The sequence below is a fragment of the Belonocnema kinseyi genome, chromosome 4 (assembly GCF_010883055.1).
Source record: "Belonocnema kinseyi isolate 2016_QV_RU_SX_M_011 chromosome 4, B_treatae_v1, whole genome shotgun sequence".
NCBI lineage: Eukaryota > Metazoa > Arthropoda > Insecta > Hymenoptera > Cynipidae > Belonocnema > Belonocnema kinseyi.
This window is the reverse complement of record NC_046660.1, coordinates 30,610,589-30,625,672: the sequence shown is the minus strand read 5'-3', so window position 1 is coordinate 30,625,672 and position 15,084 is coordinate 30,610,589.

The window sequence follows — 15,084 nt, the reverse complement described above, 5'->3', positions numbered from 1 at the left end:
ATGGAATGGGCTTCATAATCACGATGGGGTCTTACGCCACAGTTCTACAATCTGAGATTATGCCCATGCTTCAGTTCGCCTGTAAGGTAAGGGAGTATGGAAATAAAAGAAACATTCGTATAAGCTCAGACAGCAGGGCTGCTATAATAACCCTGAATGAAACAACGACCATGCCTCTACTAGTTTAGGAGTGCTCTGAGGCTCTAAATAAGCTAGCGATAGACAACGGCGTCATATCATAAAAAAGTGAATTTTACTCGCTTTACATCCGCATATGCTCAGACGCGGATCATGATGTTAAAGGAGCTTGTATGCCACGGGTTTTGAAAAACTCTCGTCTGCACACCCGATTTCGCCATATTCGAGTCGCCAATTTGAATTTCGAAAATCTGACATCACATTTCAATTCAAATTTAGTAGAAAACCGGCTTTCCACGGGTCCTGTTTGAGGTTTGGAATGAAACACGAGCTAATCTGGCATTTTTTACTTTAAATTTGTTTTTATCTCGACAGAATACAGAAGGATATACTGCTGTAGTCTGTCGGACAGACCACTTTCTTTTTTTTTAATTTGGTGGACAACGGCCTTTTTACAGGTATTTTTTTAGGTTAGGATAAAAACACGAGCCAATATGATATTTTTGACTTCGGATTCGGATTTAGCGGTTAAAAATACATAAGGTTACACTGCTGCTCAAGTATTAAATAATTGGCTATTAGCAATTATATTTCTATGTTTTTTGCTTGCGCGCATTAAAAGATTCATCAGTATCCGTAACAGTCGAGGACCATTATTCGACACTTTCCCCACCTACTTGATTACCGGTATGCATTCGTATTTATTTTCAGGCCTCTGACAAAGTTACTAAATTGGGACATAAAGAGATCCTTGGAGCGAACAGTTATGAATGGGCATATTGTCTAGGTCAGTTGCACTTGCCGTCGAATTGACGGGAGGAACGGTTGTTTTTTACATTCGCCAAACTGTAACTTTAATGATCATTAATGTATGGCTTATACCAACTTTTGTAGAGAGATAATTTTTTAAAAACCTATAGTAGGGCTATCTTGATGATCCACTTATTCGTTACTAATCCCAAAATTTGTCAGAAAGTCCCTTGTTTTTGGCGGCATACCGTAAGACATTTCTGTAAAAAGAACATAAGGATTTATAAAATTTGATATAATTTAAAAATAATGTTTCGCACCACAAAAAATCAAGTAATTTACCACAAAATAGATATATTTTCCACCAAAAGAATTAATTTCAACCTGATTTATTATTCTTGACTCAGTAAAATTAATCTCTCATTACGTCCTTTTACTCAAAATGAAGTAAATGCATTTTCGATATGCAAATTTGAATTTTTAAGACAAAAGATAATTTTCAATATGATGGATTTTTCTTAACAAAAGAGTTGAATGTTTAATCAAGAACAATTTGTCAGTCACAAACGATAAAATATTTGACAGAAATTGTTGTATTGGTAACAAAAAGCTTAATGTTTAAAAAAATGAAACAACAATATTCGGTATGAAATTTAACTAATTTTGCTAATTCTTATTTTTTGATATTACAAAATTGTTTTTTAATTACAATTAAATCAACAGTAAATTTATCTTTTTATATTCCGACCATTAATGGTTGAGAGAGTATTAGAATTGTCCGTAATTTCACACCACATTTTTTAAACGGATCTCCAGGTTTCGAGATTGCATGTTATGCATAAAGAAGAACGCTTTTTGTTGGGTTAAATCTAGTTGCCGGACATTTAGTTGCGGGACAAATAGTCGTCAGATGTAATATACATCACTTTCAGTCGTAGAAACTTTATGCTATAAATCATAAATAATAAACAAAAGAAATTAAAACATTTACGATGATTACCTAAAGACGGTAAGGGATGAATTATGAATTTTCCACAAAAAAGATAGATTTCGAACAAAATAAATAAATTTTCAACGAAAAAAAAAACTTTTGAACTAAAATTATGAATGATTAAGAAAAATAAAATGCATTTTTAACAAAATCTCTCAACCAAGTAGATAAATTCTTAACCAAAAATATCAATTTTTGAACAAAAAAGATTTTTTTCACAGTATGTAAATCTTTAGACAAAAAGTAAAATTTTAATGCAGAAAACTTACTGTTTGAATAGAAATATGAATTTTCAAACAGAACATGAAATATTCACATTTTTTGTTAAAAAAATAATTCTCAACAATTTTGGACTAAAATAATGAATCTTCACTAGAAAAATGGATTTTCAACCTTTTTTCTACATTTAGCCAAAAAGCATAATTTTTTACGAAAAATATAGATTTTCAAATAAATATTTATTAACATTTTCTGAAGAATAGTTGGAACCATCACATTGAATTTTTAACCAAAAAGTATTATAATTTGGCCAAAATAGTTGAATTTTCTGGCAAAATGGTCGAATTTCCAAACAAACTACTTAAATTCTGAACTAAAAATGGTATAGTTCCATTTTCATTTGCAAGCAGTTAATTTTAAAGGTGATGAAATGACTTTTAGACACGAAGTTTAAGTTTAAAAAAAAAGAACTATGAACAAAAAATAATTTTTCAACAGAACAGATGCATTTCGTACCAAATATATTACAGTAGGATATTCAATTAAAAAAAGAGCTTTTAACCAAGAATCTGAGCATTTTCTTATGGCCAAACTATGCAATATAAGGTAAACAAATTTAACGTGCAAAAATTATTAAGAAAAAAATACCATTGAAATAGCAAGTTACAATTAATAGAAAAATTACAAGAGATACAAGAACATGTTCCACGATCGAATTTCTCCACCAAGTCAGTAGTACCGAAAGTTTCATAAATCAATCTAATAAATATTTAATTAAATCAAGTTTAACATAATATATAATATTTCTTGTTTTAGAGAGATTGTAATAGAGTGCAAAACGTAATACATGTCATGAGAATGTATAGACATACAAATAAATGTAGCAAGAACCTATAAGTATTCAATTGAAAAAATAGGAATAAAGCAAAAAAATCCTTATCAAAACAAAATTTACAATTAACAAATTACAGTTGTCGATAATTCGGCATACGATTTTAAATAGTATGTTTAAATATTTTAGGGAAGTAGAAAGATAGAAACCTTAAGACACATAGTTTTTTTTTTTTCTTAAATTTTCCTTCGGGTGAAACAGGTTTTTTATCATAGCTATGGAATAAGTCAAGTGACTCATGAGAGGATGTTATAAGTTAATTTAAAGGGATGTTTGAAATCTATTTCGATGATATTTTAGGTACAAAAATACGAGGATGGTGTAGTTTGGGGTTTGTTCTTTATCGCTGTTACTCAAACAGCGGCAGCGAGTGTTAGAGGTGACTACAGTCACCTCTGGATGCTTTCATAGATATGGTTTTTTTATTTATTTTTTTATTATGAGAAGTTTCATGCTTCAGAAGCCACGATCATGTCACACGTCACAGTTGGAGGTCAAGGTTTCTTTTTCGGATACTGTATTAGAGCTACCAACCTTCGTATAATGGTAGGAGAAACAGTGTTAACTGACCAGATGTAGTGGTCCTAAAAGAACAGCCTTTTAAATCTGGCTCGCAATGTACTGAGTCTGAAGCTGCAAGTACGGATTTTTTGGAGTTGGCTAAGAAATAAAGCTTTTATTACTCTAAGGCAGCTGTTAATGAGAGCCAGCATATGGAATTTGTAGCCATGATACAGCCTGTCTAGCTCTAAAAATCGCGCTGGTAAAGTTCCTTGCCAAAAGGTAAGGATGTCCCTCCTGACTTGGCCCGACCATTTAAAACGATGTTCTTGTATTTGTTTATAGCCCTTTCCTGGTCGTACCCTTAATATTATTATTTAAACTTTTACTGGAGTGTATGGGAATCCCTTAAAATCTTAGAGGGTTTGTCATAAGACAAAATTATTAAAGTCAGGTTTTATGTAACTTTCAACGAGGAATCAAGTGATGACCTTGGATTTGACCTTCTACCTCACATTCAAGGTCATTTCAAGGTCAACTAGGTCGAAAGTATGGATGCCCATTTTTAAAAAAAGTTGACCAAGAAATGACCTTGATGGTGAGGTACAAGGTCAAATCCAAGGCGATCACTATATTCCTCGTTGCAAGTCACATAAGACCTCACATTACCAATTTTTTTATGACCAACCCTCTGAGATTTTCCGGAGTTCCCATACTTTTTCCTCGCCCTGTATGTTAATTTAATACGATGCTTGAAACTTTCTGCAATGATGCTGTCGGTATACAGTTACAAGCATCGTAGTTTGGAACTCGTCACTTACCTGATGGTCGAAAAGGTTTCTTACAATGCGACACGTTATTCATAAAACCGTCTTCTGAGTCGATTGGCTCGGAAATCATGATCCGTTTGGATAGTAACATCCCAGTATAAGATGTAATTTTTGTTTTCTAAAATGGGGATTGAAATGTATCTATGAGAAGCCATCTATTCTAATAAGGGTCCTAGGGTTAGGGCAAGTTGCTAATGTATAATGCCCGCTACATCATAATGTCTGTGCGTATATTCTCTATAAACAATTGCGCGGCAGCTTTCAATAATGTGCTCGATCAATTTGTTGAAATCTTCACATAATGGGCAACGGTAAAGCACGTCTTGCTGTAACACGTGTTTGCGATAATGTCTGCTGCTGGCAACCCTGCCCTATATTGCAATGACGAATCCTTCTGTTTTTGGATGCAGAAAACCCTTTCTCAGTCAAATATTGTGTCCCTCACTATCAACTTCATGTTGATCTAACGTTCTGTGGTGCCCGCATGGACAGCTTTCTCTCACCATTGTAGTTCTATTTCCTATATAGTTTCTGTCCTGATATTCAAGGCCTCACTTGAGTACAAATTCAAGGGCCTATAGTTAAGATCCGCTTTACAGAGAGTGCTGTAAAGCGCAACATTTTGTTTGCTTTTAAAATAATCTGGCAACTATCTAACTTGTGACTTACACACTTTCTTGAAATTTGCATTATCCTAACCCGCCCTAAACCCGCCTTATATCGAGGTAGAACTACCCTTTCAATTGCTAAATGATTGTGGGGCATTTAGTGCTTCGTCATTTTTTACGCGGAAGATTCTGTTTAACTTTTCAAGGTCGATGTAGACAATTTGATGAGCCCGAAGGAGTACGTGATGACAGGGATAACATATCGACGTGCCCAAATGACAAGCTGCTATCTCGGTTGGACGAAAAAAAAAGTTGCTATCTCGGGTGGCGGAACATGGAAGCTTAAGAATCCCATAGAAATAGTATTGGTAGCACCAACGCCCTCTGAAGTAGGGAACCTTTTCTTTACTTCTGCCTAGAAGGCTCCTTGCCATTTGGACACGTCGATATGTGTTAATTGCACTGATTTTGTTTGCCGAGTTGCGAAAACTCTTTATAATCAATCTGAGTCCATATGCTTTCCTAAATTATCGTATAATGAATACCCTTTGATTCAAAAATACCCAGATAATTATACGATTCGCCCGCAGCCATTGCCTCGATGTCATTTTCGAACTCTTTCTCTAACTCCGCGCTCCCTAATTTTCCTGTGATTACATGCACTATTCTGCACTTATCTAGTTTAAACTTCATGGGGTTATCATTAGATAACTGCTTTGTGACATCAGTCATTTGCTACAGTTTCTAGGCAGAATTAGCGTACAGCCTCAAGTCATCCAAGTACAGAAGATGGGTCACTTGATAACTATCCTCATTATCATGAATTTTGAACCCATAAAAGAAGCTGCTTAGTGTTTTTCTTAATGAGTTCAACGCTAAGCAGAACAATATTGTACCGAAGGACTCTCTTTGAAATGTACCCGTCTTAGAATAAAATTTTATATCGCTTCCTCACATTAATCCTTTCGCACCCTGAAAAAGAAATAGCTTAATAGTGTAATAATTATTATTATTATAATACATACGTGAGCATATCCTGGAATCAGATCTGGGTGTTCAATGATCTTCTGAGAATAACTCGCCAACGCATGATGCACACTCGTCAGGTACTTGTACTAGAAATTGTGAACCGTGTGCGGACATGCAGCTATCCAGTTACTTGCCTTTTCAAGACCCGTAAAACATCTAAAGCTGTGATGTTTGTCAGCTGCATTTCAAAGCCGTTGCTTGTCCTTTCTTTCTCTAGTTTGGACCACGCAGTGTCCTAATTGCATCTGTTTATTTTTCCCAAAATACCCGACCAGTAGTTAGTCATAGCTTTCAATTGAGGGACCGACTCAGTCTGGAAGTAAGAACATCAAGCCTCTGTCGTTGGTAGTTCATAATCTCTTCTAATATTGATGGTGTTAATATCTCCATGTGCAGCGGGTGGATGATTTTAGTAACATGGTTAATCCGCTTTCTAGTTCTATTTCCTTTTCAATATTGAGTTAACTGACCCAGTTTGCACCTTAGTTTGCTGACATGCATATCCAATCTGATATTCTATGGTTTATTTCGATCCCTTGCTAGGAAATAAATTACATTTTCTAGCCTAGTTCTGCGGCCCAACCTTTATAAGGTTTCCACAGCTGCACAGAATGCAAGAGTTTGCACTTCTAATGCAGTTTGTGTTACGCTCAAACACGTAGCTGCTAAATATCTGAACTCTAGTAAAGCATGACCGAAATTCCCTTCCAGGTGTTGTAGGTTTTCTAGAATTTCACTTACCACATTATCGTTATTAATATCCGGATTAGGTTCTAATGGATCCGGTACATGATGTTTATTATCCCTAGCGCCTATGCATTTAGCTTTCATCATGTCTTCGTTGTACACATTCTCCAAAGGGAGTTCATTAATAGAAAGCTGAAGTCCTACTTTCATTTTGATGGCAGCTATTTCATCAGCTGCAAGCAATAGATTTACAGATATAGAGCGTTTTTGATCTGCCAGATTATACTTATTTATTTTTCTGGGTAGCTGTGGGTATTTAAGTAAGAAGAGTCTATGATGTTTTCTCCTCACACTTTGCCCACATTACTCTGCCAAAAAAGGCGCATAACATCTCTGTTCCTATGGTATGTCCATTGCCGTCGCTTTTCAGGTTGCTGAATCTCCGTTTCTGCCTGTAGTTGTATAAGGCCATCCATCTCTGGAGGATGCAGTGGTGTTGTATTATCAACAGTTCAAGGAACAACATCAATTGCCCCAGCTGGACCGCATGACGCGACTTTCTTTAACTGATGTTCATTGCCGTCGTTTTTCCATGTCAAATCAAACTGTTGTTACTCTTCATTGCTCGGTCTTCTGTCACTTGTAGATTTCCATTTTCGTTTTAAACATCGCACTTTCGCAATAGGGACACACCAATTCCTCTTATATTGTGGTATCCCAATTAATGCTCTCCCACGGTATTTCTGTCAAGGTGGTTAGCTGTAAATAGCTAACCCTAACCAAAGCATCCTCAGCAGGAATAGTTGACGTTCCACTGCTTACCATTTGACGCGGATATTCTTGCTGGCCAGCTGTTTGATTAGTGAGATCTGCCTTAACATCTTGCAGCTCACCATCGCCACCTTTTTGCATGCTGTGGCCTCTAACTGCTGCTCTAGGGGCGCCCCAACGATCCGCGGAAAGCGACAAGCGTTTCAATACATTAATTATACTCTCCATTATTATTTGGGTTTCGCTGTTCTTCTCAGTGACTCCCCTCTTTGTTATCAGCCTATTTGACATATGAAACTCTGTGAGTAGCAATGCTACCGCCAACATAGCCGTCAAAGTCGTAAGAGGAAATTTCAAATTCTACCGTGACACCAACGCGAGAACACCTTGAGTACGGCAAACACCTTCGGTAGGGAGAACACATTACATTTAAATCAAGTTTGAACGATAATAGGTTATTTTACCTTACGATTTTACTTTGTATTATTGGAATAAGAAAAATCATGGTCCTCTGTGTACATATTTAGATAAAAAAATAATTTTTTGGTACTAAATAAAGGGTTTTGCATAGAACAATGTGTATATTTCTATCAAAACTTCTTAAATTCACACCTAAAATAATGCATGAGTTCATTTTAAAAATTAAGGGTTTCAATTCCATCAAAATTTCTTGCAACATTTTTTCATTGAAATGCACACTCTTCCCATTTAATTTCGTTTTTGAACCGTTCAAGTTCATTTATTTGTCTTTGAGTTATGACTTTTGGAAAAAACTATCTTTTTCTATGAGTTTATTTGTTTATTGTTAATTATGTCAACAATAATTTTTAAAAAACACATATTGAAAATTTGTTTATTTATAGAATTCAAAAAGTCGAAGAATTTATCTTAATGGCTATTTTCATAAAATCAAAAATTGCCAGAGTTATAACATTTATAAAATTCCAAAAAACACGAAAATGAACATTTTCAGCCAAATAACGCACAATATGAAAAAAATTCAAGAAAAGAAAAATGTTGATTTTTTAATGCACTAAAAGATTATCATAACAGCTTTTTGAATTTTCTTGAAAAATTGAAATTTTGACAGCATAAAAAATAATAAAAAATCCAAAAATTGCAATTGCCGGCCAAACTATGCAAAAGAGGGTAAAAGCTGTTAAAACAAGAAACGTGCACTTAAAAAAGATCTACAAATTTGTTTTCTAGCACTTTTTGATAGGATGCGTAGTTTTGGCTTTAATCATGAAAAAAGTCATTGACAGTAAAAAAGATGCCCGCTGCGTGAGCACATTCTTATCACAACTTTTGTCTTTTAATTTGTTAGTCAGACATTTTGGATAAAAAAACTAAAAGTGAACCCATCTAAAAAATTTGTGAGTACACATTTTTTCATGATTCAAACGTTCTCTGTACAGTTGTTCATAGTACTTGAAAGAAGAATGGAGGTCAAACAATGCAAGATAGAAAAAGAAATTATAAAACAAACATTGTGCACCCAAAAAAGATCTGAAAATTTCATGGGTCACGTACTTTTTGCTTAATTCATAAAAAGAAAAAATTAAAAACATTAAAATTAAATTTTTCGACACACGACACAAAATCAGCAAAATAAATAGATAACATTTTTCACCTAAAGTAGAGCAAACAAATTTTAATTATTACATTTTCATCAAGAGAAGGTATTAGATTTGTGTAAAATTTGACCCCCACCCCCATTTTTGTCAAATTTCAACGTTTTGAGACCCCCTGAATCCGAAAAACAGGTTTTTACGAATGTGTCTGTGTGTGTATGTGTGTGTGACTTTGTCTGTATATTTTTAGTTTGTCAGCACGATAACTTTCGAAAGAACTGACAGATTGAATTGGCCTTTGGTTAACTTTACAAGTGTCCTAAAATAAAGGTCAAGTTCGTTAGCCAGCCATTTCGAGTGAAAATTCAAAAAGTGAGCGAATTTTGAAAATTTTTGAGACCACTTTTTTTTTAATTCAAAAATTTTCTGCACGGTTATTTATAGTATTCAATCAGACAAACAATTTACCCTATGGCTTTTTTTATGAAACCAAAATTTACCAGAGTTATAGCATTTAGAACATTTCAAAAAACACGAAAATCAGGATTGTAAGCCAAATAAGGCACGATATGAAAAAAAGTTAGAAAAAGGAAAATGATTTTTTTTTCCAAGGTCCTACAAGCCTGTTTAAACACCTTTTTTATTTTTCTTAAAATATTGAAAATTCAAATTTTGACAGAGAAAAAAAAAGGAAAAATAAAAAATTACATGCTCATCATAACTTATGTTTTTTAATTTTCTTATTCGTCTCATGTGTGGTTTTTCAAAAAATTTACTTTTTTTTAATGTTCCTAATGCTATTTTTGACGATTCAAACAAAAAACATAACTACCAAAACACTATTCATGACAAATTAATGAATTTTTTCATTCTCATCAAGAGAAGATATTAGATTCGTGTCACATTTGACCCCCCTCCCCCCGCAAATTTTTGCTCAAATGTCCACGTTTTGAGACCCCCTGAATCCGAAAAAAAGGTTTTTACGAATTTGTCTGTGTGTGTGTGTCTACAGATTTTTAGTTTGTTAGCACGATAACTTTCGAAAGAAATGACAAGGTCAAGGTCGTTAGCCAGTCATTTTGGTTGAAAATTCAAAAAGTGAGCGTATTTTGAAATTTTTTGAGACCACTTTTTTTTAATTAAAAAATTGTTTGCACGGATGTTCATAGTGTTCAATCAGACGAACAATTTATCCTAATAACTTTTTTTATAAAACCAAAATTTACCAGAGTTATAGCAATTAAAAAATTTAAAAAAAAACTTACAAAAATCAATATTTTAAGCCAAATAAGGCACGACATGAAAAAAAGTCAAGCAAAGAAAAATGTTTCTTTTCCTATGCCCTACAAGATTGTTTAAACACCTTTTTTAGTTTTCTTAAAAAATTGAAAATTTAAATTTTGACGGAATAAAAAAAGAATGAAAAATAAAAATTACATTTTGCGGTTTAAATGTGAAAAATAGGTAAAAAGATGTCTGGACACAAAATTTGTGCATTTCGAAAAGATGTACAAATTTGTTATAGATAACTTTTTATAGCATGTGTCTTTTGTGTTTTAATCGTGAAACACGGTATTAACAATAAAAAATCAGCATGCTACGTGTTTTAAACATTGAAAAAGTGAAGCAAAATAATGAGTTTCTTTAACGATTTCAGCACCTTCTTCTTATTTTCAAATTTTTTAATTTATCTGCTATATCATCAGAGATTGTACCTCACCGACAGTAGATCAACCCTTCAAACCATGAAGGCAGAAGAATCTACACAATATCGATCAAATTAGGAATCTCCAATAACATAAAATTCTTAACGTCTTAATCAAAGATATTATAAGCCTAGATGCGGCACATGTACAGTTCGAGGAACTAATTGTAGACTGCGCTCCCGGCGAAAATTGCCCGATCCCCCCATGCCTCTCAACCCGAAAACTGTACCCACCAACTACTTTGCCCCTGCAATCTTCACCCGTCGAACAAGTCAACCAAATAGTCGATACTAAGTCGGCAAATACTAAATACTTAAAAATACAAAATACAAATTTTATATCAAGAATTTTTATTTATTATTTTCAATTAATGAATCCATTATTTGAATAAATTTTGCATCAAGAAAATATCTAGATGCATAAGATTGACTTCTGAATTGAATTGAAATGTCATTGTATCGTAATAAATATTTTTAGGTGACATCTTTGATTGAAAAAATTAGTCATTTTGCAATTAAAATTTACTGTCTATGAATAATATTATTTTGTTGTTTTGAAAAAAAGCGGTAGAAATTCTACTAAATGAAACTATACGTTTCAATACATTAAAGGTTTTAATTGATAAACATATTTAGTTGAAATTTAAAATAATTAATTTTTTAAATAAATATGATCGTACAGCGTTCTCGCATGTATAATTAGCGATTTGGAGTTTTTAGATGTAGAGTTAAATGTTATAGAAATACCGCCTCCCTCACGATTATTAATTTAAGTAAACAATAATTCGTAAATTTCTATGTTTGTGTAATTAATTATGAATTAAAGAAATTATAATGAAACGATAAAATTATATAATAAAATTATTTTTTATATAATATTTTATAAAAATTTATGTATATTACTATGTATGTAAATTATGTCCCGAATTTTTAAATTGAGAACCCCATAATTTCAAAATTGAAAAAATGTATTTTTGAATTTATTCTAGTGGCTGATCATAATATATAAATATTTTGCCTTACATTTCTCAATTTAAACTAAAAGGTCAGAAATTATTGGAAAGTTTCAAAAACATTTATCTCTTAATTGTCAGATTGTAATAATATAATCCGTAAATGAACTATTTATTGTCGCGGGCACATTCTCACCGTGCGCTGTGCCCGTGGCTCGCAAGTTTGAGCGTGCCTTGGGGGCGCTTCTCTTGATTCCCGCGATTCGCGATCAGATATTTTTGCTTTGCATTTAGAATGCTTGAATGAAACTTTATCAAAAACATCTCTTTAGATTGTAGTATTTATATGCGTGTTCATATTCTGAATTTTTTGCCTGAATAAGTATAGTTAAAGATTAAGTTTCTCAAAGTTCTGTAGGTTTTGAGGTACACAATATTATCGTGACACTCGCGCTGAGCACTCATTTTTTGACAGACAGTTGCAAATTTATATTTTCTGAACCACCTTAAAATAAACTTAAAAAATACAATCTTTTTTTTAGACATTTTTCCAGATCTCACGTTGTTATGCTAATTATAGGATTTTGGTTTTCATATTATTTTTTATACATGTATAAAGCAAAATATTCTACAAGTCTTCTTTTAGATTTTTCACGTATCTTGCGTCTTTTAGCGTGATATTGGAATTTTCGATTATCTACATATATTACTTACGATAAAACAAAATTACGAGTTCTATTGAAAAGTGGTTTAAAGAAATTTTGTAGGATTTTTCAAAACCTATCATTTTTCTTCGAGACTTTTTGTTGTATTTTTCGTCATTTGGTTCAAAATTTGAATGTTGTGGTATCAAATTTCGGGCAATTATAATACTTTCTGCATCATAAATAATAAGAATGTAATAAATTATTACAAATTTGTATCACTTTTTGGGCGAATAACTTTTTTCAATCAATTTGTTTTTGTACCTTTTGTTGTTTTTACACAAATTTTTCATTTTTATTTTTAATACCATTTTTATGATCAAAACCAAAACTACGTGTCATGTCAAAAAGTAATTCATAACAAATTTGTAGCTTTTTTTCGGATAAATAATTTTTGTTGAATCATTTTTTTTTCTCGTAACTTGTATCATTTTTTTCACAAAGTATTTTTTTATATTTTCAATGTTATTTTTCGCGAATAAAACACAACGTAGACCTCCTATCAAGAAGTGATTATTAACGAATTTGTAGCTCTTTTTTGAGATCACAATTTTTGTTGATTCATCTTATTTTGTATCCTGAATAGTTTGACCACAAAATGGGATTTTTCATATCTCATTATTTTTTGTGCAATAAAAATTAGAATTTTCAACTTTAAAAGAAAATCCAAAAAGTTTGTATGATAATCTTGCAAGGCTTTTAAAAAGCAATGCTTTTCTTTACTTTTTTTCATATCGTACGTTGTTTGTCTTATAATTTTGATTTTCGATTGATATTAAAAATTTGGAAATGCTATAACTCTGATAATTTTTTTTTGTATAAAAAAAGTTATCAGGATAAATTGTTTGGCCTTCTGAGTACTCGTCCTTTCTTTTCGGACTTGTCGGACCTTTCTTTTCTTACCCTTTTTCAATCATAAATGATAAAAATGAGAAAGATTAGAAACCCTTTAATTTTTGTTATTAATTTCAGTTCTAAATAATTTGAATTCTTCAAAGTAAAAAGCTGCTACTTTTCTCTGTAATATTGATATTTTATCCAATATAAATAAAATTGAAAATAAAGTTTCTTAAGTATAGTCTCAATACACTAGTTCTCTGTCATTCTTTTAATTGTTGTAATTTAGTTTTCCGAGTCTTGTCGATTTTTCGTTGTGTATTTTTATGTTAAACAAATTTTAAACTATACATTATAAGGATAATTTTATTAAATACAAAAATCGAAACTTTAAGCGGTCGTCAGTAAACTGCATTATCAATTGCATGGGGAGGGGGGTCATGCTAAAAACTATGGTTCGAACAGGGGCTGGGGGTCAGTGGAAGAAAAGTTACGAACTTAATAACATTTAGTATGTTTCCTTATTATTCACTTTTAAAGAATTGTTCTTTGTTCAGTTGCATTCAGTTGCAAATTTTATAATTCTGTAAAAACTGCAACTATTTTGTTAAAAAGTCATCTTGTTTCTTTAGGAATTCAGAAGCTTGGTTAAAAGTTGAACTACTTTGTAAAAAAATTATTCTTTTGGTTTTAGATTCACCTCTTTGGTCGACAATTTAACTATTCTATTTTTAGAAAATTAATCTTCTGCGGATAAAAAGTCATTTTTAGGCTGATCTCTTTTGTTAGAAATGTAACTATATTGTTGAAAATTCGTTTTTTTAAAATAAGAATTAATTTTTTTTAACTAACAAGGGAAACATTTCATTTTTGATTTAAATTGATATTTTTATTGAAAATTAATATTTTCTGGTTTAAAATTGCTCCTCCCGGCTTTAAAATTCAAAAATTTTGTTAAAAATTCATATATTTTGTTGAAAGCTCGTCTTATTTTGGTAGGTCATTAATACAATGCTGGAAAATTCATTTCTTTGGTTAAAAATTTGACTATTTTTTTCGCAATTCATCTTCTTTAATTGAAAATTAAACGACTTAGTTAAAAGTTGAACTTTTTCATTAAAGATTCATATTTTTGGACTCCCCTTGATCTTTGAGATTGACTCTTTTGTTGAAAATTTAATTTCTAGATATAGTTGAAAATTAATCTTCTTTTTAACATGTAACAATTTTCTTGACATTTTGGGTTTTTTGTTTTGTTAAAAATTAATTTTTATATGAAAATTTGCAATTTTACATTTTTGTTCGAAATTTATACTTTATAAGTTTAAAATTTAATTATTTTTTAGAACATTCTTTTGTTCTGTTGAAAATTCATCGTTTTGGTCGAAAATTAATTTTCTTGATTTTTTTACATCGTCTTTTTATTAAAAATGTAATTGTTAAGTTCTAAATTAGTATATTTTGATTAATGATTTAACAATATGGTAGAAAATTAAAGTAGGATTCGTTTGTCAATGAACTTTTCCGTTTTTTTTTCATGTTTGTTAAATCTAGTTTTTTTAAATCATATTTCTGCAAAATTTACCTCCTTGGCTTAACATTCAACTTTTTTTGTTGACAATTTGGTTTTTTATGTTAAATTTTTTTTTTTTAATTGTAACTTGTCTAGTCTTGATTAGAAATGGATCCTTTATAAGTTGAAAATTCAAATATTTGGTTGAAAATTCATGGAATTTGTTAAAAATTCGTCTTTTTTGGTAAGAAAACTAATCTTCTTTGTTGCGAATTCATTATATATTTCGACTTTAAATCTTAGGAATTTAAAGCGTTTCATACTGAATTCAAATCAATTGAAAGTGACTTTTAAATAATAACTGATACGAGGAATTTTATTA